At 46.4% G+C, this 20,410-nt stretch overlaps 1 protein-coding gene across 1 annotated transcript in view; it reads left to right on the forward strand.

The window, feature by feature from the left end:
* Positions 1–20,410, forward strand: part of LOC144893281 (uncharacterized) — a 1,021,022-nt gene that overhangs the window by 358,672 nt on the left and 641,940 nt on the right. The gene's annotated exons all lie outside the window — the stretch shown is intronic.

A 20,410-nucleotide genomic window follows, 5' to 3' on the forward strand; every position in this document is an offset into this window, starting at 1 on the left:
GTGCACTGCGGCCGAGCACCTCCTCTGGTGGTGAGCCTTCTCCAGGATCCTCCGAAGGTACGAGACGTTGGCGGCACTGCTGCTTGTCTCCTTCGTGCGCACTGACACTGGCGGCACTGCTGCTCGTCACCTTCATGCGCACTGCAGCCGTGCACTGCTGCTCGTCACCTTCGCGTGCACTGGCGCTGGCGGCACTGCTGCTCGTAACCTTCGCACGCACTGAGGCCGAGCACTGCTCGAGCCTGCTCGGCAATGCCGAGCGCGCCCGCGAACTACTTTCTCTACCCAGGCTGGGCGACTCCACGCCGTCGGCGCTTATGGACCACATGTTGCCTCTACTCAGCAGCCTCGGGAGGCCCGTGAGGAACCTCAGCAGCCTCGGGAGGCCCTGCTGCACTGCTGCTCATAACCTTTGCACGCACTGAGGCCGAGCACTGATCGAGCCTGCTCGGCACTGCTGAGTGCGCCCGCGAACTACTTTCTCTACCCGGGTTGGGCGACCCCATCTCGGGAAGCCCGTGAGGAACCTCAGCAGCCTCGGGAGGCCCGTGGGGAACCTCAGCAGCCTCGGGAGGCCCGTGAGGAACCTCAGCAGCCTCGGGAGGCCCGTGAGGAACCTCAGCAGCCTCGGGAGGCCCGTGAGGAACCTCAGCAGCCTCTTGAGGCCCGTGAGGAACCGCAGCAGCCTCGGGAGGCCCGTGAGGAACCGCAGCAGCCTCGGGAGGCCCGTGAGGAACCTCAGCAGCCTCGGCGGACCGCCTCAAGCCGGACAAGCCCCCTCGGTTGGCTCACCCCCAAAAACGGACATTGCCCGTGTGAGTGAATTCTGGGGGGCGCATGTGGCGGTTACCCCTTTGGGACATAATCCACAGGCACGGTTCCAGTGGGGCTATTGATTGTATGGGCGTGGCGTGCGCGCGGTTGTTGGAGCCACGCCCCCTGTGGTGGGGTGTGGTTATAAAATGCTTTCAGAGTTCTGGTCGCGCTAGAGTGCTTTTGGAATAAAGGAGCTTTGAACAGCAAAGAAATAGCCTCGTCCTCTCGTCATCCGCAACTCCTACACTTTAAAAAATGTTGGCCTCGCGTGCCCAACCGCAGCTGCAGGTTACAAAACAACCCCTTCTTCGGGTTTTTCTGCCCCTCCGTGCAGCTGTTCCAAATTCACTAAGGGGACCCCTCCGCCTCCCCCCCCCCCCCCCCCCCCTCCGACTGGGTATTCCATTTCGGAGCCTCTGGTGCCCAATTGTGGTTCGTGGTGATGGTTCCCTCGGTCACCTTAATCTGTGCTGGGGATATTTACGGGACCGACTCACCTCATCACCCAGACTCTGTTGGACCCAAGCAACCTTGATGGTATTGTCCCAGGTCTCCAGCCACTCCTGTGTCAAATCATTCTCATCCCAATCAATTGCGGCCCCAACAGGTCTTTATCTATAAACACCCGCTCGGGTTCCATTACACGGGCCTCGAATATTTTTTACTTCTTGCTCCAAATCACCGCCTTGGTGCTGCAAAAATTCCAAATCCGCCCCCTGCTGGTGCATTCTGGCATCCACGCAGATATGACAACCTTCCAGGTCCTCATTTAACAAACATTTCCCATTTACTTCTGAACATTCCCAATTTACTTTCGAACATTCCCTCTCCTGTGCCCCAATTGTATCAGCCTGGGTTTCACCATCTTCAATATCCAATGCCATCTCTTGCCGTTTTGAATCAAATTCTCATGGCCATTCCTTCTCCTGTGCCCCAAATTTAGCCTCCAATTTTGTCTCAAATTACCCAAGTGTGTCCTTAATTTGCAAATCCCTTCTTCCCCCTCTGCCTTTAATTCGTTCCCCCAGTTCCTGTATTATACCCTCAATTTTACCTTCTCATTGTTCATTCATCCCCCTTATTTATTTCCCTTGTTCACTCATTCATTCCTTCAATTTTTCCCTCTCAGCCATCAATTTTGGCATTCATTTCTCCCATATGTTCCCCATTTTTATTAATATCCCCTTTTATTTCCCTCATTTAGTCATTTCTCCCAATTAATTTGTTTGGGTATTCATTTTGTTTTCCATTCCCTTCATTTGTTCACTCATTCCCATTAACAATTTGCACATGGCCTGTAAATCCATCGGACCTGCTTCCTTGTTCGATCGCTCAGGAACAGGAGAGGTTCCAATCCTATCCTCAAAAAAATCTATCCCCAGCCCGCTTCCTTGCTCTTCGGGACCCTCCATATGCTCAGCCATTTCATTCACTTCCGCCATTTCGTGCTGACCGGAAGTTACCGCTCGCGCGTGAACTTTACCTCAGACAAAAGGAAAATATAAATTTAGCGATGTGCTGCCTTGCGCTCTTCCCGACGCCAATCAACTACAAAATGTGGACACCCCGGTCACGACGATCACCTTCCCCTCGATGAGAGAAAGACAACCGTTAAAAATTTCTAGTCCAAATGCTGAGTGCAATTTGCCCTCAGCGGGTGTCGAACTCGCAACCCTCGGACCGCCGGGTTCGAATCCCACGCTCCTGACACCAGTTGTCGCATGTCTACCCTGTAATGAACACCGCATGGTGACGGACGGCCGACCAAGCTTTAACTCCAAGGCGTATACTCAACTATGGCGGTATAGTAGTGACGCGCCGGGGTAGTGGAGGCAGCGAGGTCCTTACCTGACGAGGGTTTTCCAAACTACAAACAAACAAGCGTTACGCCTAGGTCCCCCGTCGGTGAAGTGATGCGAGTTGACAAAGTGGAAGACGCAGAAAACATGCTATGATATGATATTTCGCTCACAAGGTTCAGACATACATGGAGGCGGCCATCTTGGATTTTGACATGGCGACCCAATTTTCAATAGGGTTCTTCCTTATTAGGCTAACCCCCGCTCCAGTAGGGAAAATGACCTTAAAATGCATGTTGTGTTGTTGTGTTCTTCCTTATGCCTAGATACACGCACACACCAGATTAGAAGTTCGTACTTCGCTTATTAGTCCCCTACCAGTGTACACCGGAGGGGACTATAGGTTTGCACGCCGTCCCTCCGTCCCTCCTTCTGTCAGTCCGTCAGTCTGTCAGGCCGTCAGTCCGTCACAAAGAACAGCTTTCCGGACTTTTTTCTAAACGCTTAATGCTAATGATTTCAAACTTGGTACATGGTTTCCTCATGATAAGTTACAGACCAAGTTCGAACTTCACGACGTTTCGATCATTTTTGACAAAGTTATGGCACTTTGAACTTTGGGAATTCTGATAATTCTGATGATCCTTAACTCGGTGCCATTTTAAGTTTTAATTTCCTTTAAAAACCATTTTATCTGCAATAATTGGACTGATTGAGATAAAATTTTCACTATATGATGGACTCGGTCTGTAGAATATTTTAATGGTAATTATGACGTCACAGGTCACGTGGTTGGGTCGCCATTTTGTTTTTCGTGAAAACACGACAACCCCTTTTTCTCTGCAACGGCTGAACAGATCGAGGCCAAACTTTGCAGGCAGAATCGCATACCCATGACGAACAAAAAAGTCAGCGAGCATGACGTCATGTGTCATGATTTCAGAGTTATGACGTTTTTAAGCATGAACCTTCAAAACCAAGCTCCTCCCTCATTTTTGATCCAATCGAGGGGAAACTTCACAGATCTGTTCAGCACTAAAATGTCCTTTTGGAATTTGCGATAGGGCACGTGGTTTGGCAGATATCGTTAATTAAACGAAAATATTTTTTAAAATGGATATCTCTTGTTTATTCTCGAGTTCTCCTCAAACCGCACTGCACGTCCTCAGCCTCGTCTCGCGAACGTCAACAGCGTGACACAGCACGCGCTTTCTGGAGGGGCGGAGCCAAGCCGAGCAACATATATATATACACATCGATCATTGATCGTGAACCGAAAAATATAATAAATTACTGATGGTTTCAGAGTTATGACGTTTTTAAGCATGAACCTTTAAAACCGAGCCCCTCCCTCATTTTTGATCCAATCGAGCGGAAACTTCACAAATCTGTTCAGCATGTCAGTCTACTAAAATGTATTTTTGGAATTTGCGATAGGGCACGTGGTTTGGCAGATATCGTTAATTATAAAACGAAAATATTTTTTAAAAATGGATATCTCTTGAATCGCTAGTACCTCAGACCGTGAGTTGGTAATAATTTATATAATTCACACAGTGCAATACGTGCAGGCCGCTCCACGGAGCGACCTTGCGGGCTTATCAATGAGGCGAGGCGTGACACACGTGTCTCAGCATACCTCAGATCAAGTTTGAAAACCAGCATCAACCGTGCATAAATTTGCATATTCGATAATTTTTTGACAAAGTTATGGCACTTTGAACTTTGGTAGGGGACATGTATTGCAGCGCAATACTCAGAATGCTTGTTTTTCAAGATATTCCGCTCACACGGTTCAGACATACATGGCATCAGACATACATGGCGGCGACCATCTTGGATTTTGACGTGGGTTGCACCCACACACCAAATTCGAATGCGGTCCTTCGCTTACGCATGCACGCACGCACACACGCATGCACACACGCACGTACGCACGCACAGACGGACGGACACACGGACGGAGGGGAAAACCATAGTCCCCCTTTCGCTCCGCAGTGCGACGGGGGACAATAAACGTACAAGACACAGGAATTGAAAATGTAACAAATAATGGTTTAATAAAATTAATGCAATACAATAAAAACCAATGATACTAAATTCCTAACCGAGGGACCCTCCAGCGGACTCAAATACAGACACAGGGATAAATAAATTAAAGTAAAATTGTAGTGTGTAATGTTAGCTTGGAAATGGAGGCCAGCTTGGAAATGTGGTTTTCCCAGGAAAGATCATGGCAGATAGTGAGACCCAAAAGCTTGAGTGACAGAACTTCTTGGAGAGGATTGTTCAGAAAGTGGATGGGAGGGTTGTCCAGTCGGTCTTTTTGGAGAGACAAAGTAAGAGTGTGAGATTTGTCAGGATTGAAAGACATGCTCCACTTGTTTGACCAGTCTGTGATTTTGTCCAGGTCTGTACAGTGAGGAGGCTGCAGACTGCCGATCTGAGGGATGAGGAATGGAGCGGCAGATAGTGGAGTCATCAGCAAAGAGATAGAGAGGATTTTCCAGAGAGTCGGAGAGATCATTGATGAAGACCAGAAATAGCACAGGGCCCAGAACACTGCTTTGGGGAACTCCAGCCAGAACAGGAAGGGGAGATGAGAGAAATCCATTCAGGGCCACACGTTGACTACGACCAGAGAGGAAGTCCGTAAGCCATGCGTGGAGATTTCCATGGATACCATAGGAGGAGAGTTTGGTGAGCAGAGCTGGGTGCCAGACCGTATCGAAGGCACGTGATATGTCAAGGGAGACAGCTCTGATTTCCTGTTTGACATTGAGGACCTCCATCCATTGTTGAGACAGCAGAAGCAGCATGTCCAGAGTAGAATGACCTGGTCTGAATTCAAATTGATTATCAGAGATCAAGCCATTGGAGAAGAGGAAGGATTTGATATCCAAAGCAATGATGGATTCCATGACTTTGCTGATAATTGTGGGGGTAGCTAATTTCATTAGCTAATTGCATTGGCTAATTAATTGCATTAGCTAATTGCATTAGCTAACCCCCAAAAACGCAACAATATTTACGATGAATCATGTTTGGGGAGGTGGTGGGGTGGGGGCTGTGCTGTGAGGGTTGTTATGAATACAGTTGTTTGGTTCGAGGCCTGTAAGAAATTATTGTACAATATATTTCCATCTGTTGCTGAAGGGAGAAGCATTTGTGCGTGCAAACGCGCGTTCCTGTCCATCCATCCACGATGCCACTCGCTTTCAATAATGGGAAATTGTAGGAACTGGACAAACCTCATCCACGGATATTTCTATAAATCAGATTTGCATCCGGGAATGCAACAATGACGGTGAACCATTTTTAAATTTCCACTCTCGTTTAAATGCTGAAAATTATGTTCAGTCTGTTTCACGTATATTTTGTCCTAGCAATGGCAGGTGAAAAGAGCCTGGACGAGCAGTAATGAATCGCTGAAAATGCACACACAGCACATGTGTGAATATTCTCATAATCATCCATACGGCATTTCTAAAGTCCCGTATTACTGGCTGCACCCAATGGATGATGAGATTTTTTTTGTAATAAGCTTACGAGCTTTCGTCTGGTCCTCAAGATCAAAGTGTTCCAGAAGTCTTTGGAAAATGTAAGTATTTTTCACTTCCATTTGGTAAGGGAAGTGTACATTTGGATTCCGTTGGTCGACGAGGGTGAACAAAGAGATTGAAGACTTCGATTCTCGCGCTGGCCGTTCTCTTTCTACCCACTCAGCACGTGGACATTTTGCTCTTGGCTGGTCTCCCTCTCGCAGGCCTCCACACCTGCATTATTCCACTCTGGGCCTGTCTCTTGTCCACTCACCACGTGTCTGCAAGATTGCTCCACTCTGGGCCTGACTCTTGTGCACTCACCACGTATCTGCAAGATTACTCCACTCTGGGCCTGTCTCTTGTGCTGGGCCCTTGTGATGTTTATCGGTAGTAATCGTAATAAGGCGTAGAATAAGCTAAGTTCCTGCTTCTCATCCGTTTTTCTTTCCCATTGAATAATTACATTGTAAATATCTGTAATAAATCAAATTGTGAAACGCTTCCTGTATCTCTGTCTGTGAAAGTATTTTCCTTCATTGATCCGCCATTGCTCGCACCCAGGTTAACATTGGCCGTAACGACATTACCATTGCTCTGGCGGTTACCAACAGTTTCCGCTCGGCCATCTAAATTGGTGTACTGCCGGAGGGTACGGTGGGTTCCCTGATTGGGACCGTCACGTGGTACAGGTAAGTTAGCGCGTGATGGACCAATCGGCGTTCGTAGTTGCTGATTCGCAACCCGCTAAGCACGAAGTTATTCGTGCGCGGCAGCCGCAGGTCCGGTAAGTTCGGGAGGGTACGGAGGTTAACCCCATCGTAGTAAACCCGAACCCCGTGCCGTAACACATTCGGAGTTCAGGAGCGGGATTCCGCTCCAAGCACCGTAACAATATATTTTTAACTGTATATTTATAAATATACCGTAACTGCCGAACGTAACTGTATATATAAATACATTTTTATGTATTTATATATACAGTCGGACCCTGTTATTCGCGTGGGATATGATACGTTCCTGGAAAATCTGTGAATAGTGAAACCTGCAAATATTGGGGCATTGTTTCAATGGAAAAAGGGAGGATATGTTCCTGAGTCGCGAAAATCCACGAATAGAGAGGAACAAACCGCGAATGGTGACACAAATCCCAAGAACGTCGAAGATAATACACAAAGGTCGAGGAAAGTCCCAGAAATGGCGAGACAAAACCTGTGAATGTCGACGAAAATCCACAGAGAAGAATAAATCGCGAACGGCGAGGTAAAATCTGCGAATGGTGATGCAAATCCAGAGAATGTCGACAAAAATCCACGAAGTCGATGAAAGTCCGTGAAGGTCGATGAAAATCCAGTGAATGTATGCCACGGCATCTATCTATAATTCCAGTAATCTCTGTGTGTTTGTTTGTACGTTTGTACGTTTGTACGTTTGTACGTTTGTTTGTTTGTCTGTGACCGCTGTTTCTCGACAACCACGGGTCCGATATACTTTAAACTTGCCAGGTATATTGCTGGGGACCCGAGGATGTGCCTTTTCAAGGTTTCATATTAATCGGACAATTACTTACCGAGCTATGTCCAAAAAACGATTCAACCAATCAGAGAGCAGCGAACTATCGCGTGTGCCGAACGTGGCGGACACACTCTGCCTCGGATGGCACATTTGAGAGCGTATTCATTTATTTCACGTTTGCAAACTATGTTGGCGCTATGTTGGCGTTAAACTATGTTTTAAAACTAATAAAAACCATTTCATGTAAATAGAGGGGGGGGGGGGTTGTCACTGTACTCGCACGAGCAGATGGCGGAAGTGCCTGACCGCCAAGTGAAGTCCGAGCAACTCGCGGTCGAAGGTACTGTAACGGCGTTCGGGCGTGCGAAGCTGCCGGCTAAAGAACGCCAGCGGTTGCCAAGCTCCATTTTAAAACTAATAAAAACCCCGGGGGGATTGTCACTGTACTCGCAAGCCGTTCGCCGTTCGCTTTGGCGTTGCGAATGGACCAAAACATTTCATGCACCAAACCATTTCATGTAAAGCGTTCGCCGTTCGCTTTGGCGTTGCGAATGGACCAAAACATTTCATGAACCAAACCATTTCATGTAAATAGAGGGGGGGATATATTTTAGATATAGATATAGTACGGGCATGCCCTAGTTGTTTCAATGGGGGAAAAGGGGGATGCGTTATTGGTTTGCAGTGGTTCCTGATCCAGAGATTTTTTTAAGTTTAAAATGTTTTCAACCGCAAATGCACTTGATTACATTTTCACAAAAAATGCTTACAAATAAAAACAAAAACACCAGGTGCCATTTCCAATTTATTGAAGAACAGCTTTCAGTTACAGTTTATTAAAAGTGCTTACCGTGAAACCGTACCGTGAAAAAAAATCCAGGGCCTTCTTGCAGTGCATCATCCAGGGCCTTCTTGAACTTGAGGTACCTCTCCATGATTGGGTCAGTGTCTTGCACCCTGTCTGCAAGCACCTGCGTGTCCTGCAGCAACTTGCCCAGGAACTGGTCTGTGAGGTTGGGCCTCGGCACCTTTTCCTCATTACTGCCCGCCTCCTCCTCCTCGGAAACCTTTGGAATGGCATCCTACTCATCCTCGATGAGCGGGTTTAGGGAACAGTTCAGCATCATGGTTTTCAGGTTGAAGTCCCTTGTCTGCATGTTGTCCTCGATCCATATTCTGATTGTCTTCTCCATCCTTTCCATCTGGACATGGGTGACCACTTTTGTACTCGATACAGCGGTCACTGAAAGTTTCTCACGAATCGCCTTCTCCTTCTGTATGTAGCGAATAGTGGATTCGGTGATGCCGAATCAGGGGTGTTAAGTGGACGCACTCTCTCCTCTAAAATGCCTGGCAACAGAGGCCGCACTCTCTCCTCTCAAAAGCCGGTCCAGCAGCTCCACTCTCTGGTTAAGGCTCATGCCTTTCTTCTGCCTCTTGGTAGTCGACGCATCTCCGGCACTGGTCTTGCGCTTGGGAGCCATAATTGAACGATGAGCAGAGCGATTCAAAACGACAGGTCGAAGTAACGGGATGAGAACGATGATCGAGATCGAGGACACAATCTGTATATTATGTCGGATTGCGAGCATTGTGGGTATCTGGAGGAGCCCATTGTGGGGGGGGGGGGGGGGGGGGAGGGGTGTTATCGGATGAAGCTGTATCGAGAGTATCTGCTAATTTCAATAATAGATTTAATCTGAAGAATACTCGATCACAAAAAGTCTTCATCCGAAAGGAAGTAGCTACCAAGATATAACCATTGCTGGACCATAACATCCTTGTCAGGTTGCAAGGGATAACTGTCAGAAATGCAAGTGGGAACAAATTTATATTTGCTTTTAAAAGTTATTACTGCAGGTTATTCTACCGACTTCTTTCTTTCCTGGAAGTTTGAGCAGTGTCCAAGTGTTTTATACCTTTCCCACCCACCCCTCCCTCCCCCCCCCCCCACCTTCCCATGCCTCCTCCCCCCAAGCCCTCTCCCTCCCACAGATCTTCCGTTGTCCCTGTTCTCTTCTGTTGTACTTGTGTGCTTCCCTCTCTCTCCCCATCTTGTCTCCCGCTCCCTTTATTGTATGTTTTGTGTGTCCGTTTTTTTGTGATTGATGTTAGCTCTTACACGAGCCTCGATCTTGTATCCAAAAAAATTAAAAAGATATTAAAGGATTTCTTATTCAACAGCCTCAATTATTCCCACATTCTTGTGATGTTCGCTATGGAAGCTTGACCCAAATGTTTCAGGAACTGCTTGGCCAGGCAATAAGTTTGACGAAGGATAAGGATACGGCAGGAATTTGGAATTTGGCCATGGTGCTGGCGATAGCCCGCCTACTCTTTGTGAAGACACCGCAGGGTCTTTAACGTCCACCAAATAATTCCGGTGGATGGGACACCCAGTTTAACATTCATCTGAGGGACGAAACGCACGATGAATCGACCTGCAGTGAAACACCGGGATGAGCTTAGAGCTGGGTCGAGATTCAAACCAAGGATAGACAGCTTAGAGGGGTGCATGCGGACCTCTTGGCCATCCTGCCAGCCCAAACGGTTATCAAAGGATATACAGAGACATAACAGAAGTAAATAGACACCTTAAATTTATTCATTTCATCTGTATAACGCAGTTTTACTTTGATTTGTACTAATATTTGACTATTTATTTGTAGAAACAAGTTCCTGCGCCTTATACAACAATGAACTCTGCTTCAAACCCAGGGAGCACACAAACTTTCCGATTTTCAAAGAGGACGAATTGTTGGCCAATCGTAAGGTGGAGTCAGCCAGCATCAGATAACTCAGAACTTTGGCGTTCCTCTTTCTATGGTTAATCGGGTGATTGTGCAATTCACCCACGAAGGCAAGGAGTCCATATCTTGCCGTTTGGTCGACCTGGGCCCTCAGAAAGGTGTCTTCGAACTGTCAAGCGGTCCATTGAGAAAACTCCCCGTTGCACGGCAGCAGATGTTGCAGAGGAGGTCCAAGTTAGCTCAAGAACTGCCGTGTGTGCGGTACCTTCATCAACTGGGATACTATGGGAGAGCAGCTCGGAGAAAACCTCTTGTTAGACCAGCCAACATTCAAAGGAGAATGAAGTGGGCTGACGAGATGGCCAACAGACCCTTGGAATTTTGGCAAACTGTCACTTTTTCAGATGAGCCCCGATTTGCTCAATTTTCTGACAGTGGATGCGTATGTGTCTGGAGACTTCCCAGTCAAGAGTTTTATTTGAACCGATTGCAGCCAACTGTCAAATACGGTGGTTTTTCAGTGATGGTGTGGGGAGCAATCAGGAGTGCTGGTCGGTCAGAGCTTGTGGAGTGCGTTGGCAACATCAACTCGACGATACACATTTATATCCTCGAAGATGGACTTCTCCCTGTCTTCTCCACTGATCAGATGGTCAAAAACAACACTCTGTTAATGGAAAATGGAGCTCCATGCCACACTGCAAAAAACACCAAAGAATGACAGGACAGAAATGGGATCAAGTGACTTCCATGGCCAAGTCGGTCTCCTGACATGAATCCCATTGAACACCTCTGGGCCATATTGGATCGAGCTGTGCGGAGAACGTCCAGGAAACCAACATCACAGGCAGAATTGCTAAACCTTTTGCGTGAAGCCTGGGCAGAAATCCGACAAGCGAAAATTTCGGAACTCATTAGTTCTATTCCTGAAAGAGTAAAAGCGTTGAAATCTGCAAATGGCAAATCTACAAAATACTCGTGTATGTATTATAAAATGGATCAAATGTACTTAAAATGTTCAATAAATTTCTTTTTTAAATCACGGTGCCCATTTACTTATGTCATGTCTGTGTACAAGTTGGTGTATTCGGAATCAGGAAACATTTTGAGCATTGGACTGATGTGGATAAAATTTGCAACCTTTAACGACAAACCTTGCTGCCATATTCTTGATATGCTGAAAAGGCTCGAGATAAGAGTCAGGTACACCGAACAACTAAATGCAGTAATCAAATTGTTGTAATATGAGAGGAAGAAGCAGCTTCAGCTGCGAAATAAATGGTGTGTGAGAATATTAGGTGTGGAATGCATGGTGCGAAGGAGTGAATGGGAGGAGATGGAACCCATTCACAGACGCTCGGGGTGGGTAGTGTAAAGTCAGGTAGAGGGCTCAGGTAAATTTGTGAGGATATTGACACCTGTGGTGCAGGTAGTGGCAAAGTAGTGCTTTGGAGGGTGCATGAGTCAGTGAAATGGCTGGGCGTGTGGCTTAATTGGTGCGTATGGTTATTGGGGCACTCCGCCACTGGTAGTTTGTCGGCCAGGTGAGGCCACAGGTAGGCTCTGGGAGCCAGTTAGAGTAGTTGTGAGTTGTTGAGTGGGGCCTGAGGATCCAAGGGAAGGACCCAGGTTGCCCAATGCCAAGGAGGGCATCAGGGGGTAAAGTGCCAGGAGGGGCCTTCCCCAGTTTAGGTAGTCGCAGGAGCAAGTAAGCTCGGGTGGCGACTTCAGTGGCGGAGGTGCGCAGGTAGTTGGACCTGCTAGTGGAGCCACACGACCCAGCCCCAAAATTGTGCAAAGGCACAGTATGAAAATTTGTGGGAGTGAGACCCAAATTTCATGGGCACCGCAGAGTGGACAATGGGAATTCGGTTTTTAGAACCACATAGTTTAAAGATGGCCGATTGGCAGGGCACAACCCCAGGTAGTTTAAGAGTTAATGTCAGTTAGTGTAGTTAGGAATTGAGGAATTCCCTTCGCGCCATCCACAGCCATTCACCAAGGAGGACGAAGCTCCACACCAGGACCAGGTGAGCTGATTTGAGTAAGTGAGATGCATCACGACATAAGAGGACATTGTGGTTGTTCCATTCCTTCCTTCCTGGGAGGGATTGGGAGACGAATTTGAGATAGAGGGGGATATGGGAGACAGGACGGTGGCGAATTTGTAAATACCAAAAGGGCGAGGGTAGTGTCAGCCGACGTTGGGGGGTACGAACCGCTAGGGACGAGCATGCTCTGCTCGCTCTTCCGCACCCCTTGTGCTGCATTACCTTGTTATGCTGTGTACCTTTGTACCCTTTCCGCTTTGCTGGTCGTGCTTTGTCTCTCCCCCCACCCCAGGACAATTTTGGAGGAGGAACTGTGCAGCACCATCGACCTGTGCAGCACCCCTGCTGCACTTTGCTACATCTGTGCAGCCGAATTGCACAGCACTTTGCTGCCATATCCTTGTTATAACATTGCTGCACCTGTGCAGCACTTTGCTGCCACAAACACTTTGCTGCACATTATACACTTATGGACCACAAGTTCTGTGGCCTTGCACCTCTGCTGTGCAGTACCTTGCTGCAGCATCACCTTGCATTTTCGGACCACTTGTTTTGAGTGGCATAAATGTCACGCAGTCGGACCACATAGGGTTGGCCCTGCCTGGCAGAGAAATAAAACGAACACATTTGTTGTGCATTTTTTTATTATGATGTGCTAGGGACGAGAAGATTTGTAAGTTTAGTTAGCCCTGAAGAGCAGGAATGGCCTGTATGCCGGTCCGGGGGCTAGCCGGTTTGATATATGCACACAGAAGATGCAAGATGCAAGAAGCAAGCAGCAAATGTGATGATGATGTGTTTTGCTGTGCTTTCTCTCCCCTCCAATCTTCTTTCCAAAAAGGACAGGTCCTGGGTCATAGAATTGTAAATAAGAGTAAGTTTTTGTGCTTGTATATAAAAATGCTGCCCACCGGCTATATGTTTAGTTTGACAAATTCCGGATTCGGTTAATTGTGGGCGTGATTCTGTTCGAGTAGCTACTCAACGCAATAGGGGGGACATATTTAGTGTTTTAAAACGGTCGCACCCACGGGTTAGAGTAAATTTTAGAGGGAACCACATCTATATGTCACATGTAAAAGTAAAAGTAATTTTCCAGATCTTTCTCAAAACCGGACGTTCCAATTTTGTTAGGTTCGACTCGGGGACGAGTCTGACGAGGGAGAGGGGTAGTGTTGCGGTTTTGAGTTTTGTACAATAAAGGTTAAATTTCCCCCTCATAGTTAGTCACACAACAACACGTAGCCTCGCGATAGTTCAGTTATTTCATAGTATGTGTGAGAATAGTCCTTTTCCTGTGTTAGTTTTGCGTTGAGTAGAATAATGAGAGTAGGTCCTTTTCATTTTTCCATTGCCTTATGCCGCTTCCATTGCCTTATGCCTCTTAGTGCTGCCTTTGGCTTTTTGGCGCGAATTGAACGAGGCGGGCCTAGCAGGTCGGGTCGGGACCGAATGAGGGCAGCGAAGAAGCTGACGGTAAGCGCAAGACGCCAATCAGGGCTCAAAGGGAGTGGCTGCAGCGCTGCGTCACGGCGTGTGGTTGGAATGTTCGAGAAGGCTTAGGGCGTGGCAAATATAACCCGTCGCGCAAAGCCCCCAGGAGTCGAGAGGCGTCGAGCAGTGAGCAATGAGGAAAAGCAGTTGAAGGAGCGTGGTCAGCAGAAGAGTACGAGGACTCTCGAGTTTTTGGCATTTGGAGAGCATCGAGCAGTTGGCATTGAAGAGCGCGGCAGAGTATAGAGTTACGAGATCGGAGAAAGACGCGCATGAACCAAGGATAAGCGCTCGTATTAAAGTGGCGCTCGGTTGAGCTTAAGGCCGAGCCTCTGTTGCATTGGGTTACGTAAGTGATAGCGCGCTGGTTACTGAACGCGGTGGAACCGCCCAGCCGCGCCGAGACGCGTACATTTCCTTCCTGCCTCATCTGCTGCCTTCGTTCGAGAGATGCGCTGCGAGGATTCCTTTCAACCGCCTGCTTGCCTTCTTCGCGGGACGTGCTGGGACCGTGGAGAGCACGCCGGGCCGCCGTTCCTGGACGACCAAGGCAGCATGAGAACAGCATCCTGCCTGCAATTTCCCTGTGTGAGTGCGAACGGACCCATGTCTGGGATTTTTAAAGAGACTGCTTAAGTTCTGCTCTGTGTCTGCTTTCTACCAAATTGTACATTGTGTAAATAATAATAATAAAATTGTATTATTCCTTTTATTCAACCGTCTTGTGTTTTCCATCATTGACTAAGCGTGGTACGAATAGAACCGCTCTAATCGGGGTCCAATATTAATGGTGACTGCACGGACCACGTGGTACGTTATCCGTTCAGTGTACTCAAATTACACGTGGCTCGTGCGAGGCTTGGTTCCCCACTTTCGTGGCGGCGCAGGTACTTGGGTACGAGCGAGACTTGGTCCCGAAACCCTACCTTGCGTTTGCCCGGAAGAGGCGTTTCAAGTCTCGGTTACGCCAGGCCCAGAAAGAACAAGGGGCTTAATCCCCCCCTTGGTAAGGGTAGGAAGGGCGGCGGAAAACCGTAACAATATTTTTAACTGTACAGTCATCCCTCGTTTATCGCGGGGGTTACGTTCCAGAACCCCCCGCGATAGGTGAAAATCCACGAAGTAGAAACCATATATTAATTTTATTATTTTAATATATTTTAAGCCTTTAAAAACCCTCCCCATACTCTTATAAACCTTTCTCACGCTCTTATGAACCCTTTCTACACTCTTAAACACACTTTTGAGACCCATCCTTAGTCCTTACGTATTAGAAAAATATTTGTACGTGTATATATAGCTGTACAGTACATTGATGCAAGTTCTTTTATAATTGCAATTAATTAACAAACAAACATACACATATGATCATGGAACTACACAAGTACAGTACAACAAAGTATTTACATTGATGCAAATTGTGTTTTTGAAAGCAAAAGGCAATAATTGACAAAAGTGTCTTTAATCAAACCTGAGGCCTAAGCATAAAGAAGTCTTCATGAGCTATTCAAAATAGAGATGATGAGATTAATTTTGAAAATTAATAAGAAATGCATTAGCTTCCTCTTGCATATGCAGCAGCTTCCTGATGGTTAATTTGTAGGAAGCAGTGGGGGGTGGAGAGGAGGTGAGGAGGGTGGTTATTCCTGATCTGATGCAGTGATGAAGCAGATATCTCATCTGTATCAAAAGGTAATGACCGAAAAATCCCATCCTCCACAACCTCGGTCATTCATGTTACTCAGCGACTTAATTTAATTGCAGCTTTAGACAACATCATCGAAATCGTCATCATCATCACGTGTCTCTAAGTTGTAAACACAAGTTATTGTAAATTAGAGGTTACCCAAAGTATGATGACTCTTAAAACCATATTGATCATTAAACTGCAGGACACAGTTTGGCATCAACCTTGCAAATTACTTAAAGTAGCGAAGAACCGTCCAAGAACCCTCCTTACGGATGGGTTAATTACCCCCAGAATCATGGACAAGTTAATTACCCCCAGAATACGGGACTTTCAAAATGCGCGATTCTTTGTCTACTCATTTATAATGCGTATTTTATTTCGATTTACTGTAATATTCTTTTAATATAGGTTTTAATTAATGTGTTATATTTTTATTAATATTATTATTAAATTTTTAGGCTAGAAAATGCTTATTTTACCGCAAAAATAATTAAAATCTAAAAAAATAAAAATACCTATAGGCCGCAGAATCCCGCGATATAATGATAAATCCGATATATAATTTTACATGTACTAGCGAGAAAAACCCGCGATGTACCGAAGCCGCGATATAGCGAGGGATTACTGTATATATATAAATATACAGTAACTGCCTAACCCTAACGTAACTGTATATATAAATACATTTTTATGTATTTATATATACAGTCGGACCCTGCGATTCGCGGGGGATATGATACGTTCCTGGAAAACCCGTGAATAGTGAAACCTGCAAATAGTGGGGCATTGTTTCAATGGAAAAAAGGCGGATAGGTTCCTGAGTCACGAAAATCCACGAATAGAGAGGAACAAACTGCGAATGGTGACACAAATCCCGAGAACGTCGACGATAATACACAAAGGTCGAGGAAAGTCCCAGAAATGGCAAGACAAAACCCGCGAATGTCAACGAAAATCCACAGAGAGGAACAAGTCGAGAACGGTGAGGTAAAATCCACGAATGGTGACGCAAATCCAGAGAATGTCGACAAAAATCCACGAAGGTCGACGAAAGTCCGCGAAGGTCGATGAAAATCCCGTGAATGTATGCCACGGCATTGTTTCAATGGGGAAAAGGGGGATGCGTTATTGGTTCCCAGTGGTTCCTGATTCAGAGGAGATATTTTAAAGTTTAAAATGTTTTCAACCGCAAATGCACTTGATTACATTTTCACAAAAAATGCTTACAGATAAAAAAACGAAAACACCAAGTAACATTTCCAATTTATTGAAGGAAGGTGCTTACAGTTTATTAAAAGCGCTTAACCACACCATACCGTGAAAGAAAAAAAACAAAAAAAAAACATCATATACCGTTTAAAATTTTTATTTTCCAAACACGCAACTTTCAAATGATGAATTAAAATCCAAAGAATTCCTCGAACTTTGAGGGCGACCCAGATGATGGTGCAGCAAAATTGTGCATTAAGGGAGAGCCTGGAGAGGTAGGAGAAGGTGAGGATGCTGGTGACGCTGAGAGGAAGGTAGGAGAGGGTGCTGGAGATCTTGTGGTGGAAGGAGCAGGGTGATGGGGAGCTGCCTGACACATTGCCCAACATTTCGATGCAGCTCTTTGTATGGGAGAAGCGCATCATCCAGGGCCCTCTTGAACTTGAGGTACATCTCCACGACTGGGTCAGTGTCTTGCACCCTGTCTGCAAGCGCCTGCGTGTCCTGCAGCAACTTGCCCAGGAACTGGTCTGTCAGGTTGGGCCTCGGCACCTTTTCCTCATTACTGCCCACCTCCTCCTCCTCGGAAACTTTTGGAATGGCATCCTACTCATCCTCGATGAGTGGGTTTAGGGAACAGTTCAGCATCATGGTTTTCAGGTTGAAGTCCCTTGTCTGCATGTTGTCCTCGATCCATATTCTGATCGTCTTCTCCATCCTTTCCATCTGGACATGGGTGACCACTTTTGTACTCGATACAGCGGTCACTGAAAGTTTCTCACGAATCGCCTTCTCGTTCTTCCGTATATAGCGAATAATGGATTCGGTGATGCCGAATCAGAGGTGTTGTGGACGCACTCTCTCCTCTAATGCTTGTCAACAGAGGCCGCACTCTCTCCTCTCAAAAGCCGGTCCAGCAGCTCCACTCTCTGGCTAAGGCTAATGCCTTTCTTCTGCCTCTTGGTAGTCGACGCATCTCCGGCACTGGTCTTGCGCTTGGGAGCCATAATTGAACAATGAGCAGAGCGAGTCAAAACGACAGGTCGAAGCAACAGGACGAGAACGATGATCGAGATCGAGGACACAATATGTATATTATGTAGAATTGCGAGCATTGTGGGTATCTGCAGGAGCCCATTGTGGGGGGTGTTATCGGATGATGCTGTATCGAGCGTATCTGCTAATTTCAATAATAGATTTAATGAAGCATTTGCATTATATAACTCGTGGAGGATGACTTGTTTTAGTCGCTGATGAATCCCCCCGAAGCGTTTTAATTGTGTAAGATCTCTGATGATGCTTTGCCGTAAATTGCAAACTGTAATCGATTTAATGAAGCGTTTGCATTGTGTAATTCACCGAGTCAACTTGTTTTCACATCTGGTGGAATATCCCGTGAAACTCGCTTATAGTACGGCTAAAATTCACGCCCACGAAAGCCATGAAAACGCAAGGCACACAGCAGTGAATGTACGGTGCTGTACTGTACTGCATAAGCAGGTCATGCTCACAGCTTATACAAGATGGGTATTTTTTGTGCAAGACAGCTGCCTTGTGCATGGCTGGTGAAAAAGGGGTTTTATAAATGTGTCAAGCTCACGGCTCATGAATTATTTTTTTTTGCACCCCTCAAAAACCGCAAATTCGCAGAAAAATGGCCGCAAATAGGTGGGGGAGGGCGGAGGGAACCACTATTTCATGGAACACAGCCGTAAAAAGAAAAAACAAAAACAACCACGATTTCGCGGAACACAACCGCAAAAAGAAAAAAAAACAACCACGATTCCCCGCAACAGCCGCAAAAAGAAAAAAAAAACAATTTCACAGAACACAGTTGCGAAAAGAAAAAAAACACTAATTCACGGGACATTATTCCATGAACAAACAAGTCGCATTTTATCAACGGCAAAAACGCGGATTCCGCGAATGGCGGGGTCCGACTGTATAACCAGATGTTTGGTACCACAGAACTTTAAAAAAACACAACAAAAGTTTAACAGAAACTTTTCATGCTGTACTTAAGATAAATCACAGAAAGAGAAAGAAGGAAGTGAAAGAGCGTGCATATATAAGCATGTCTATGTAAGATCGACACCGATTGGTTCATCAGTCATGATGTAATTGGTAATCTGAACACCCATTAGTTGGCTCAGTCACCACTAACTCTGGCTCCGATTGTCTGGAGTGGAGTTGAGAGCGATGATTCAGAATTTGCACCAATACCTTGGACGGAGGGGGGATGGGGTTCCCCCAAAGCCGAGGACTCACCATTTGCAGACATAACATGGACAGGAGTTGGGGAAATTCCTGTAATCGTTCCATGTTAAAAGAGAATGTACAAATTTTGACATGATATAGGGTCCGTGAAAAGGATGAAGGTTGCTTCCAACATAAGTAGATGTAAGGGGGGGGCAAGTGTTACGGATTCGTCACTTCCGTTGTGGTGGTTTGCATCAACTGTAAATATTTCTGATTCCATGTACTATTATTGTTTTCAAAAGGTTTATTGTCCATGAACTGTTTTCAAAAGGTAAAAAGTTAATGTTAAAAGAAACAGGAAACCGGATCGGGAACCGGACGACGAAGAGGAAGAAGAGGGAGAAGAGAGGGCGGAGCGAGTGAGTCGGACAAGAAGGAGCCGAGCTACTTGCGGTCTGGAGCGAACGTTGGCGAGCAAGAGTCACGAGTGAACTTTTGGGTTCCCGGGAAAGGGATCCCTGCGACAGAGTGGTCATCGCTATGACCGATCAACCTGCGTGTCAGGTTTTTTGGCGGTGGATTCCGAGGAGAATTATCGTCGGGCCGTTATGTCTCAAGAACGGGTCGTCGGCCATTTTGACTCGTGCGCTTCGCACGTCGAGCAAGGTTTCTTGGCTTCGTCAGCCTTTTTCACCGCTTTCAGACGTATCTGGTAGGTGTGTGTGCACCGTGGCTTCTGAAGATTAATTTGCGGTTCACCGACTGTGAGCCATGAAAGTCCATACCCGAGGGTGTGATTTCCCAGTCGCCTTGAGGGCGCCTTTGTGCAGCTGTGGCTGTGTGACTGTACTTGCCATCCGAACGGGATTCTGGTCTCGATCGGACATCGTTCTGTCGATCGCTGGAGCGGATCGACTCTGGCTTGAAGGCGGGGAATAAGAGACATTGGGGATGTTCTTGTTTCACTCACTTGGAGCACAGTGAGTTCTATATTACAAAACTGATGGTACCATCATAGGACATATTGATTGTACTATTGAATACTATTATTGTTGTACTGTTATTCTTGTGTGATCTTAATACAATATTTGTTTGTGAGTAACAATTGGGGTGGCTTCTCCATTGATCTTTGACATACAGAATAACACATTTTTCTGCCGTGACTCCTCTCGGGGCTCAGAGGTACACCGTGACCAGGGGGTCGGGGAGGAGCACGTAACACAAGGTTAAGAAAAGGCAGAAAACTAAAATTGAGATGTGTGTGGAGCCAGTGCATTTACACCTAAGTTGTTTATAGATAAAGCATTTATACCACATTAGTTTACCTTGTGAAAGAAAGAAACCT

This window comes from Myxine glutinosa, chromosome 8, assembly GCF_964187855.1.
Source record: "Myxine glutinosa chromosome 8, kmMyxGlut1.1, whole genome shotgun sequence".
NCBI lineage: Eukaryota > Metazoa > Chordata > Myxini > Myxiniformes > Myxinidae > Myxine > Myxine glutinosa.